Genomic DNA, 13,192 nt, shown 5'->3' on the forward strand with positions numbered 1-13,192 from the left:
CTTTCCTCTTGCAAGTTGATCTACTTCTCTATAGAGTTCCCATTAAGATGTAAATTAGCTTGATTTATATCCTTCAGCCTAAATTCCTCACTACATGGTCTCTGATTCTCCATTAAACCACTTTAGTTTTTTCCTTATCCTCCCTAGCTGTTTCCTCTATAAGATTATAAACTACTTTCCTCAGTTTCCCATAACTAATATAGAAATGAAAACTAATCATTTATCACAATCCTCACATACAACACAGGGGGTGATGACATCTGCCTCTTCAGAGAGAAAGGGACACCTCACTAAACCCTGATTCTTGCTTGCTTGTCATCATCATCACCCTCATCATCATTATCATTGCTGTTTCTTCAGTTCTTGAAGAGGACCAATAATGTCACAGAGTGATATCTTGACTTTCCTTTAAGTTGGATTTAGGTAAGGCAAAATTATACAAAGTAATCTTACCTTTGTTGTTTTCCCCATGGGGGACAGAACCACATGAATAAATGAACTCAAAAAATTGAGTAATCATTTTTTCCTAGTGTATGTCTACATCAGATTTAAAGCAATTACCTGATGTGAGTATTAGGAGAATACAAAAATTGAAGAAAGAAAGAAAAGTTAGGACCATTGTTGGTTTTGACTGGGATTAAACCTGATAAAGGGGAGAAGGCAAAGCAGATCAACCCATTATACTTCATTTCTTTTCTCTCTAGCAAGAAGAATGATTTTTTGAAATGGCAATGAAAAACCAAAAATGATTAATAGGAAAATGATACTCAAGCTAGAGAGTATCTAGCTTCCCCACTATAACATACCTTATGAGCAGTCATCTAATCTTGATGGAAGACATCCTCTACTTCCCAAGCTATGAGGTAAGTAGACTGCATATCATCCTATTGAACAGAAGGAGATACAGTCTCAGAATAGGTGAAATTATTCACTGAGTGAATTTGAGTAAATGTTTCTCTGAGTCTTGGTTTTCCCACAATAACAATGGTGCCATGTATGTAGTGCTTAATATAAATGACCTCATTTGAACCTCAGAAGTCAAGAAATGCAACAATCATTTAAGTGCTTATTATGTAACAGACCTGGGAAAACAAATACAAGCAATAGACAGTCCCTGTCTTTTAGGAGTTTACATTTGAATGAATGAAGACAGTGGAGCTAGTGGGACAAGGAGGGAGAGGAAGAAGATATTCCTGGAAGCTATGGTAGAGAAAGTCTAAAAAACAAGAGCCAGACCCAGAGAGGAAGGAAGACATGATTGGTGTGATCATTTTCCTGAAAAAAAAAAAAACACAGCTCTTTGAGGAGGGTAAGCCAGTATGACTATCCTCAGATGAGGAAAGAGATTCAGAAAGGTCAATTAACTCACTAAAGATTACTGAAGGATGAAAGCCAACATTCAGATTCAGGCTTTCTGATTCCAGATTCAGTGTTCTTTATAAGTGAGCTGAGGCAACTCCTTCATATGTATCCTTCACCAAGGACCCTTAGAACTGATCTCTAGAGAGATAATGTTGTCCTGAAGATAGATGCCCAAAAAGGAGTTGGGAAAAAGCAAAGTTTAAATATTCCTACCAACAGTTATGAAGAAAGCTGCCTAATCTCTCTAAGCCAGTCTCTCCTCTGATACTGCTACCATCTTTGTTCAGATTTTCATCACCTCACATTAAAATTATTGTAATAGCCTACTGGCCGATCAGACTATTTCAAGTCTCTCTGGACTTGACTCCAACCTCCATTCAACTACTAAAGTGATTTTTCTAAAACTCAGGTCCAATAGCATCACCCCCTTATTCAATAAACTCCAGTGGCTCACTATCACCTATGCCCTTTAACATTTAAAGCCCTTCATGACCTGGTTCCCTGCTACTTTTCTAGTTTTACTATATTTGCTACCCAATTTGTATTCTTCAGTCCTGTGATACTGGCCTTTTGTCTGGTACATGAAAAAATACTCTATGTCTCAGCTCCAGGCTTTTTCTCTGATTATCTCCCTCCCTCCTCCACTTCAATTACTGACCTCCCTGGCTTCCTTTAAGTCCCAAATAAAATCTCACCTTTAGAAAGGCCTTCCTCAATCCCTCTTAATTGCAGTTCCTTCCCTCTTTTATTTCCTACTTACCTTGCGTATAGCTTACTTTGTATATATTTGCTTGTATTTTGTCTCCCCATTAGATTATAAACTCCTTGAGGACAAGGACTGTCTTTTCCCTTTCTTAAAAATCCTCCATACTTAGAATACAGTGCCTGAATCTTAGCAAGTGCTTAATAAATGTTTATTGAATTATTTATTGAATTAAATCTTCATCTGCAAAATAGGGATAATGCTTTGTAGAATAACTACCTCAAGGGCAGAGGCTCAAATCAGATAATATGTGTTACATGTATAAAGCTATCTCAAGGTGGTGGTGGGAAGAATTCAAAATTCAAAAATTTTTGTTAAAAATTGTTTTGACATATACCTGGGGGAAATAATATACATACATAAAATATATATATATATACATATGTAAATATATGTTAGTATGTGTTAGAACATTTACACATTTTAAGGAGTGAGATTGGTCTGATTCTCTAACCGACCTTATATACAATGCCTCCTCCACTATTTAAATTGATCATAGTGACTGAGCTAGTCCAGATTGTGTTATGATATCTTACACTTTCTATACAATTCTTATTGTATCTCCAGAAGCTTTCAGTAGGTTAGGCTCTCCTGTAATTTCCAGTTCATCCCTAAGGAACCCTTATATTCCCTGGGTCTAGATAAGCCTCATGGCCACAAGGCCACTCTGGCAGAGCTGAAATAGTATACCTAGATAGAAAAGGCTTCAGGCGAGCATCACTCGGGTGCCACTTCTTTAAACTTAATGAAAATCTTATTCTCAATTGCTTCTCATCCAATATCAAACAGCACTTAATGCCAAGACAAGACAGATTTAGACCAGGCAAGTTTTGTACTGGCCAAATATTAAATATCACTTAGCAGATGGATTTGAGAGACAGGCACAGGTGCTGTGTCTGTGCATATTTATCAGTGGCATAGAAACCAATCATCAGACCCTCTTCACCAAAATCTAATGTGACACAGGACAAGTATTTCATGCAGCTCATCTGATCCCCTCCAGAGAATCGATGTGATTATGCAGAGTCTCGAAGACTCTGAGAGCTCAAGACAATGAAATGTCTTATACCCGTCGACCAGTGAGTGACCAGCTACGCCTGCTTTCCCAAATGTCATCATCCCTGGATTATTTGACAGGAGAACTTGGTTGATGTCAGGAGACTGAGAGTTTTCAGATAACAGTCAACTCAAGATTGTCAGCCCTAATGGAGGGTGTGATGTGGCATAGATGATCCATAATGGTGAATAACTTCCAAAAAATATTTTACTTTGGAATATTTTCTTTATTGTATAGAATTGTATAGAAAATGCAAGATATCATAGCACTATTTGGACTAGTTCAGTCACTATGATCAATTTAAATAGTGGAGGAGGCATTGTATATAAGGTCGGTTAGAGAATCAGACCAATATCACTCCTTAAAATGTATAAATGTTCTATTTGAAAATGTGTCTAAATTTTTGAAATTGGGAAATACTTCAAAAAATTGTGAATTGGTTGATGTGGGACCTCCATTTTCCAAGGCAGATACTGTCTATCTATCAACTCAGAAAGTTACCTGAAAATGATTAAGTGACTTTGCCACAAAGAGCCAAAAAATGTCAGAGGGAGGAGTTGAATGCAAAATTCCCTTTCCAAAGTCTAACACTGAATCCACTCAGTTACATTGCCACATTCAGTATTTTTTCCTGGCCCCACTTGGGGTTTTCTTGGCAAAGATACTGGACTGGTTTTTCATTTCCTTGTCTATATCATTTAAAGATGAGGAAACTAAGACAAAGAAGGTTAAGTGATTTGCCCAAGGTCTTCCTATTTCCCAACATTCTACCCACTACACCACCTAGATGCCTTTGGGTGATTTTCTTTACCTCATCTTGATTTTAACTTACTTAATTTTTCTTTTAAGGTGAGGGTAGGTATATAGAGAGGAGGAAAGAAGGAATGATAAGAAAAAGACCATAATTCTAGTTCTTTTGAATTTCTTACTCTTTTTCTAGGAAAAAGTTAGGAAGGCCATGCTAGTTATATACAATTTATCAGACAATATAAGAAACATTAAACAAATACTACGGGCCAGACACCAAACTAAACACTGAAGATACAAATAAGGAAAAGATAGACAATTCCGCCCTCAAGGAGTTTACAGTCTAACTGAGGAAGACAGTTTGTAGAAGGAAGCTGAAAAGAGGGAGGAGGAGAAGAAAGAAGATATTCAGTGTAGGGTCATGATGATGGTAAAGTGGAATCCAAGGGGTGAAAATGGTAAGAAATGAAGCTATTTGATTTGTTAGGCAGAATGCAGAGTACTGCAGTCAGCATCAACTAGGTGGCATAGTGAATAGAGTACAGGAACTAAAAGGATAAGGAAAACCTGACTTCAGACACTTGTCTCAGAAATTTAATGGCTTTGTAAGATGAGGCAAGTCAATTAATCTCTCTCAGCCTCAGTTCCCTCATCTGTAGAATGGAGATAATGATACCTATCATAGGGTTTTTGTAAGGATCAAAAGAGATAATATATGCAAGCCTTAAAGTGTTATTGAAAATGCTAGTGATGACATTATTGTTTTCCATGAAGAATAAAATTTCTCCAACCCTTCCTTCATAAGTCAGATGGACAGAGATTGGGCATCTGATTTCAGCAAGCAGCTGAACAATGGTCAGAACAGAGAAGCTATACAGCAAACGACTGATAGGGCTGGGAGAAAAAAAAATGAGTCTCCTGATAGGGAAGCCCACTCTTACCCTCAGCCTGCTACTTTTGCCATTCTCCCATCTGGCAGTACCTGACCAAAGGGAGCAGAGAATGAGACAATGCCCAAGACTATCCAAGTCTGCAAAAATTAACACTCTGGCCTAGTTTCTGGTAATTGTTTCAATTTTCTGCTTGGCCTGAGGAGATGAGGTTTATTTTATTTCTTTTTTACCAAATCACCTCACAAGCCCAATTCTCAGCTCCTTACTCACTTAAGTTCATAGCATTCTGTCCATACTTGTAGTTTTGGTAGTATTTATTGGAGGGGGAAATTTCTGCCCATGTTTGCAGCTTTGGTAGTATTTTTTATTGGAGAGGGGAAAACAAACACCATGGCATTCCAAGAATTTCTGATCACAATGTAGTCCTTGCTTAACATGATCCTACAATAAAAGATTCATTTTTTTAAAAAGAAGTGTGGTCTCAAACAGAAATGGAGACCACTAATCCGTAAATAAGGATCCCTGGTGATGCCTATTAACTTTAAAAACTACATATTAACATTATCTGTTTTATTGTATTTTTACTTATTTCATTAATAATTTCTAATTAAATTTTAACCTGATTCAGGCAGCATTTGAGGAGGGTTATGGGCCAGATGAGGCTGTTTGTCTAACATCTCTGCTTTAAATGAACAATTCCACAAAACCCAGTTATGAAGAATTACCTTATAGCATTTTTTCCTTTATTTTCTTGGGGGTTTTTTTTAACATGGTTAAAGCAGAAATATGTTTTACATGATTGTAAATATGTAATTGATACTGTATTTCTTGCCTTCTCAATAGGTAAGGGAAGGGGGAAGGGAAGGAGAGAATTTAGAACAGAAAATAAAATAAAAAGAAATAAAAGAAATAGAATACTGTTTATACCCTGAAATCTTGCTGTTCTTATACATGAAAAGAGACTACTAAAAAGGACATCATTTTTGCCTGACTTTATTCCTGCTTGAAGCTTTTTTCCTTCTTTTTTTCTTAAGTACATCTTATTTCTGCATGGTTTTGTTCAATTTTCTGCAAGCTTTCCTATCTGGCTCACTTATCTCCCCTTATCCCTTGAAACCATCTACAGTAATTCCATCAACTGCTAGGAGACATCTTTCTGACAGTGAACAGAACGGATTGGCTCCCCGCTCCACTGCCACTCCCCCCCTGTCCGCTTACAAACATTCTGGATCCCAGAAGAATCCTCTGCTTTTTAGGTCAATGGGGACTTTCTGGACACCAGTTTTTGTTCCCCTTGAGTTGGTCCAGATCTAGCGACATATTGGTACTGCTTTTTTATTTTTGGTTTTGGTTTTTATTTTTTCCACAGCTTAGCATCCTTTTCTCAATTACCTGTAGAACTACATTTTTTCTTCAAAAAAAAAAAACCAAGCCAAATTTAAAAGATTGAGATTCTTTAAAAATTTTAAACGATTCTTTAATTGAATAACGGTTGGTAATCATAATTAGACTATTGTATATTAATTTATCATAGATTACTATATAATAAAATCATTAATAACAATTAGATTATTTAATCAAATAATTATATTTTTAATCATTACAGGCTATTATATAATATAGACTAATATAATAAAAGATATCTTAATGATAATGTGGATGTTGTCATATTATTATCCTAATAATAGGGTTGTCATTCTATTATTATCCAATGACAATGTGGTGATGTCTTATTATTATTCTGTTGATTATAGGATTATTTAATAGAATTTGTATTCCCCAAGAGTAGATTATAAATAATAACCACATTAAGAATAAGTTAACAAGGGGCAGCTTGGTGGTGTAGTGGATAGAGCACCATCCCTGGAGTCAGGAGTACCTGGGTTCAAATCCAGTCTCAGACACTTACTAATTACCTAGCTGTGTGGCCTTGGGCAAGCCACTTAAACCCCATTTGCCTTACAAAAAAAACCCTAAAAAAAAAAAGAATGAGTTAACGAAAGCTCCTCGAGAGCAATAACTGTTTCTGTTTTTTGTCTTTGCATCCCTAACTTCTACTCCGGTGACTGACACCTAGGGATAGAAATTGGACTTGTGAATTCCTTTATATAAGGAACTCCCAAGTAAGGAAAATCCTTGTACCAACAGAAGTCAGCACCTTCTTTCTAAATTATCATCTTAGATAGTTGTTTAGGTCCCCGAGAAGGTATGTGACTTGCTCAGGGTCCTACAGACATTCTGTGTCAGAGATGGAACTTGCACTGAGGTCTTTAGGAAATCAACATTTGTCAAGGTAATCTCATAAATAATAGTCATTATACTTAATTGAATACTTAATTGACATGCAATATATATATATATATATATATATATACATACATATATATATATGGATTTCCTCCTTCAATGAATAAAATTGTGTCTAGGGGAGTAATATGGAAAAAGTGGTCTTGTTTCAGTTTTCTCTGTGGTTTGAGAAGGAAGAAGTGTGAAGGAGAGAACCTAGAATTGAAAATAAAACTGAATTTTAAAAAAGAATAAAATAAAATATATAATACACATTAATCATTTTATGAGTAGTTAGATTTTTTTCCTTGGTTTTTTTCGTCTTTTTCAGTTACATCTGACTCTTTGTGACCCCATTTGGGGTTTTCTTGGTAGAGATACTTGGAGTGATTTTTCAATTTCCCTTCTCCAGCTCATTTGACTGATGAGAAATTGAAGCAAATAGGGCTAAGTTTGATCCTTGACCAGGATCACAAAGCTAGTAACTGTCTGGGAACATATTTGAACTCAGATCTTCCTGACTCCAACCCAGAGCTCTCCCTACTGCACCACCTAGTTATCCTTATATATAACTGCATATATAGAACACAGGTGCTAAAATAGTGCTCGCTGAACTGAATTCAGTCTAGATCAAGAAAGGCCAGGATCTGTGTCTGACTTCAGAATATGGAGGAAATGTTGATTAATGTGTACTTAGGCATTCATTGAGTGTTGTATCTGTCCATGAGAAGATCACTCCATAATAAATCCCTATCCTAAGATAGGATATTTTTGCTTCTGAGAAATATAAACTAATAAAGTACTTAAATCAAAATAAATTTATTAGCCACATAAACAACACATATTTTCCCATACATGCCTCCTAGTGAAGTCCCATTGGAATTCAAATAAATACAAGGCCACAGATAGGTTAAGGAAGCAACCACTACCAAGGTATACCAGTATTTCAATAGATCTGCCTCTTATTGGTGTGGGTGATTCCCCCAAAAGATATAAATATATCTGTTTCAAGATGAATTCTATTTCAAGAGCCATTTCCCAATAGACCTGAATATGCTCTAGATCTCAAAATAAATAATATATATATATATATATATAATATATAACATATATTATATATACATTATTTGAGGTTTTTAATAAATAAACAACTGACATTTATCTTATACCTTATAAATTAGAAAAGATGACCAAAAAATTATAAGTGTTCTAAGAAAAGCACATTACTACACTATTGGTGGAACAGTAAATTGGTCCAATCATTCTGAAAATTGATGCAAAATTATATCTTAAAAGTGACTAATCTATTCATACCTTTGTCCCAGAGACCTCACTAATAGGCATATACTCTTTTCCAACACTCAGGCACTCACTGTAAATCATTATACTCATAACACTTTTTAGGGTAGCAAATAACTAGAAACTAAGTGGGTGCTCATTGATTTCTGCTATATTAACATATCAGAATATTACCAAGCAGTAAGAGAGAATAAAGATAAAGAATTCAGAAAAACTGTATAATAAGAGATGCAGAACTAAAAAAAAAAACCCAAAAATTCATTACCTACTTCAAGGTAAAATGAAAAGGATTTCTAAGAGGAAGCCATAATCTGAGTAATTGAAAAAAAAACATTCTGGAGAATAGATACTTCTCCCCAGCAGAGGGGTAAGAGATTACTGAAGCAGAATGTCATACATATAGTCAACTCTGTCACAGCATCATGTGTTTTGACTTGACTGCTTCTTTTTCCCTTGTTACCATGGAGGTATCAGGGAGGAGAATGCAGGAGAATTTCCAGTAATTACTGGAAAATATAAGTAATATAATAAACACAATATGATTGTAGATAATAATATAATAAAGTAACATAAAAACTAAAGTATAATTTATTTCATTTAAAAAAGTTTTTGTTACATTTTGAACTCCAAATGATCTCCCTCTCCACCCTGCACTAGAGGATGCCATGTGATGCAGATTTAGAAATAAATGTAGAACTAAAATGTGCATACCTCTATTGATCAGTTCTTCCTTCCTAGGTCCTTTGTAGTTTGAGTATTTGTCATTGATTATTTGCAATTATTTTCCAAATAATATTGTTTATCATGTCCTCTTGGTTCTCCTCAGTTCACTTTTCATGATTCCTTGCAAGGATTTCCATATTTCTCTAAAATCAACCAGCTCATCATTTCTTAGAACATCATAGTATTCCATCATAATCATATACCATTGTTCTGCCATTCCCCAATTGACTGGGAATTGAAGTACCAGTTCCCTGCCACCACAAAGAGAGCTACTAGAAATATTTTAGAACATATAGGTTCATTTCCTTTTTGCCCTGATCACCTTGGGAAACAGACTTACTATTGATATTGTTGGGTCAAAGGTATACATAGTTATATAACTCTCTGAGCATAGTATTTTTTTAAAGCCAAACATCCAGAGGAAGAAGGAGAAGTAGAGTCTGGATCAATCTCTTCTTTGGACAATCAGTCACTAAATCACTGAAAGCTGGCAATAAGCTATCTGATTTGATATCGCCGCTAAATCAAGTCACTTATTTAGTTCATTTAAACCATAGGTTAATATTTTTGTTGTTGTTGTTGTTATCATAAACTCCTTTGGGAAGTCTAGTGAAGTCTTTGGACATCATCTCAGAATAGTGCTTTTAAATGCACAAAATAAAATACATAAGGTTATAAAAGAAACCAATTATATTGTCATATCATTATCAGTAGTACAATGGATAGAGTTCCCTGCCAGGAATCAAGAAAACTCCTCTTCAGGAGTTCAAATCTTATTCTAGACACTTAGTAACTCTGTCTACCTGGGCAAGTCATAACTCCGATGGCCTAAGTTTCCTCATCTGTAAAATAAACAGGTGAAGGAAATGACGAATTACTCCATTATCTTTGCCAAGAAAACCCCAAATAGGTTTGAGAAGAGTCAGCAGACTGAACAATAACAACAACATCCAGGAATAATAAACAGAATAAGTCTGATAGAGCCTTGTGGGGCAGGTCCAAGGTGACAGGTCTTTAAAGCAAGGGTGCTGCACTCCATGAGGATGGCAGAATTGAAACAGCTCAAAGGAAACATGACATTGGTAAGTTTAGAGCACCCACCCCAGGTGTTCACATGGACTATTTGTAGAGCATTCCAAGCTCGTCTTGGTCTGATCAGCCAGTCAGACACACTGTAACTTGTCTCAAATATAGTGATGTCATTTTGGTCTTCTTCGATAAGGAAGGACAAGAACCAACAATCCACCACTTGGTTCTCTTCTGAAAAGTGAGACTTTGTTGGCGCCCATTAATGCGTCCAAAGCATTATTAAGGAAAACAATAATTAGCCTTCACAGGAAGGAAGGAAAAACAATCACAATATATTACTTGGCCTGGCTAGCATTTCCTCCTAAATCAAGACAGCTGTTCTCAGTTCAATAAATAAACAAACCATTATGTTGAGACCTGAAAAAACAAAACAAGTGATGGGCCCTTTCAAGTGTTCTCTTTCTATAAGATCACTCACCCTTCTTCCTGATGAATAAGGTGCTAGATAACATTTAAATACTTTTCCATTGTCTTGCCATGAACAGGTAATGTATTTTCTAAAGAGCATGATACAGTAGAAAGAGAAAGACAACGAAATAGGTTCAATGCCTGGTGCTTTATTGTCTATGTGATGTGGCCTCCTCAGGGCTCAGTTTTCTCATCAGTGAAAGGATGAGTTTGGACTGGACAGCTTCAGAGGTCTCTTCCAGCTCTGGATTTATGATCCCATGGACCATCTTTAGTCACAGATGAATGTGATTTTTCAAAGAATTCAACTAAAAGGTGCTTCCTTAACTAGAAAACAACCCTTTTGAATCACAAATGATTGTGCTAAACAGTGTCCTCAGAATATTAATATGGGAAAAAGCTATTAAAATGTCATCATTAACCTTTTCAAAATCTAATTAAATTAAAATAATAATAAGTGAAGAGGCTTGACTACACAGAATCCTGTTTTCACCGGAGACCCTTCAAACCTTTGGTGCTAAGGAAGACACCTTGAAAAAGGGGGTCCAGGAGCCAGCTTTAGCAAAGCAGGCAGACAAAGAAAACAGCAGACTGTGCAAATGCTGTGATTAACTTTTTGGTTGTTGGTATTCAAGTTAATTACTGTAGCCTGCTTAAGGGCAGGGACAATTTACTTGCCTGATCACACCTAATAAGATGCATTTACAGATGGCAGCAGCCCCTCCCCATAATCAGCCAGCTACTAAGACAATCAATGCCGCCAGATCCTGTGTCCTTGGATTTTTTTCCCCTCCCAAATAAAATAGATAAAAACCCAGGAGCAGACTACTAGGGCTCAGAAAGGAGAAACTCACCTGGGGTGTCTCTGATCTTCCTGGAGCTGCATTAACAAGACCCTCAATGCCCCCTCCAGGCCCAGTGTTACAGAGAGCTCAGTTTTAGAGGAGAAATTGTACTCTCAGTCAGGAAAAACATCCTCCTTCATGATGCCTCCTATATCTTAGGATCAGCAAGCTCCAGTAAGCTATTAAATGGGACTTACCCCAGAACTCTCCCCTTCTCTTACCGAAGAATCCACTACTTTTGCTACATTTATTGGTCTCATTCTCAATCCAGAGAGAATGGTGTTTTGTATTGTTTTGGTTTTTAATGTGCACAGTTTGATGGGGCTGTGAGAGATTTTCACTTGATTGAGTTTAAATGTTTAGCATCCTCATCATTCTACAATCTAGATTGAGAGCTGATCATCCTTCATTTTAAAGATAAGAAAATTCAGAAGGACTGAATGTCTTGCCCAGTGTCATAGATGGCAGTCAAGTCAATACAGACCTCTTAAGAGCCTACTAATATCAGACACTCTGCCCTTGTCTTCTAAAAGCAACCTACTACTGTAGTGTTATTGTGGTTGAGTCATTTACAACTCTTTTGTGAGCCCATTTGGTGTTTTCTGGGCAGAGATTCTAGAATGGTTTGCCATTTCCTTCTCCAGACCATTTTTACAGATGAAGAACTAAGGCAAACAGCATTAAATGACTTGCCCAGGGTCACTCAGCTTGTAAAATGGTTGAGGTCACATTTGAACTCACTTCTCATGTCCAGGTCCCAATGCTCTAGCCACTATGCCACCTAGTTATCAGGGCTCCCCTCCTCCCACCCTCTCCCTGTGCCCATTCCCTTATTGGGCCCTCCTTAGGCAGTCCTATTCTGGAAATTTCCTAGCATTAGTCATTAAAATTCTACTATATCCCCCCCCACCCCAGACAGTGCTAGGTAACAAACTGCTTATCTGATAAGCTAAGAAAATATCTGGCTAATGAATAGCTCATCCTATTCCTTGTCCAATTCATATGAGTTTTAGATGGATCTTCAAACAAAGGAGTGACTAATGGTGAAAATTTGAGGAACCACAGCAGGGCAACTAGAGATGGCCTGGGAAGCTAGGCATTCACCATTAAGTGACTTACTTGCCCAAGGTCACACAATGTCTGAGGCTGGATTCAAACTCATCCTCCTAAGTCCAAGGCCAATTCTCTATCTACTGTGCCACCTAGCTGCTCAGAACTCTACCCCTGATGCTTAACAATTGTATGATACTGGGCAGTCACCTACACCTTATGAGCCTCCATTTCCTCAGTTAATAGATAAAAAGCATACTTTTCTGTCTGCCTGATGGTTTTCTTTTAAGGAGAGTCCTGAGTAAACTTTAAAACACTTTACAAATGTGAGCTATTTTATTAATCGTTCCAAGTTAACATAGAAGTAATATCTAATCTTCTCTTGCATGCTCCAATTATATGAGATAGTATCCCCTACTCTTTCCCCACCTTTCCTTGCCCATTCCTTTTTCCTTCCTTTTCCTTTCTTCTTTAAAATCACCAAAATTCACAAGATAATAAAAATACTTCTAGGATCTCTCATTTTATTCCTTATATGATCACTGATGATCATCTCCCACTATTAAAATGTAAGCACTTGATCCTTGTTTAATCACTTGTGACTGATCACTTATTTTACTTTGTTAAGTTTTGCTTGATTCCTTTATATTTCAGTTTTTACTCAACTTTA

General features: G+C 36.5%; 1 long non-coding RNA gene across 2 annotated transcripts in view; it reads right to left on the minus strand.

The window, feature by feature from the left end:
* The window catches only part of LOC141502387 (uncharacterized), a 29,778-nt gene that overhangs the window by 15,347 nt on the left and 1,239 nt on the right, over positions 1 to 13,192 (minus strand). For both annotated transcript variants that reach the window (XR_012472509.1, XR_012472510.1), the window contains exon 2: positions 807 to 884. This is a non-coding gene — a long non-coding RNA (uncharacterized LOC141502387). The remainder of the gene's footprint in view (positions 1 to 806; positions 885 to 13,192) is intronic.

Source organism: Macrotis lagotis, chromosome X (assembly GCF_037893015.1).
Source record: "Macrotis lagotis isolate mMagLag1 chromosome X, bilby.v1.9.chrom.fasta, whole genome shotgun sequence".
NCBI classification, from domain to species: Eukaryota; Metazoa; Chordata; class Mammalia; order Peramelemorphia; family Peramelidae; genus Macrotis; species Macrotis lagotis.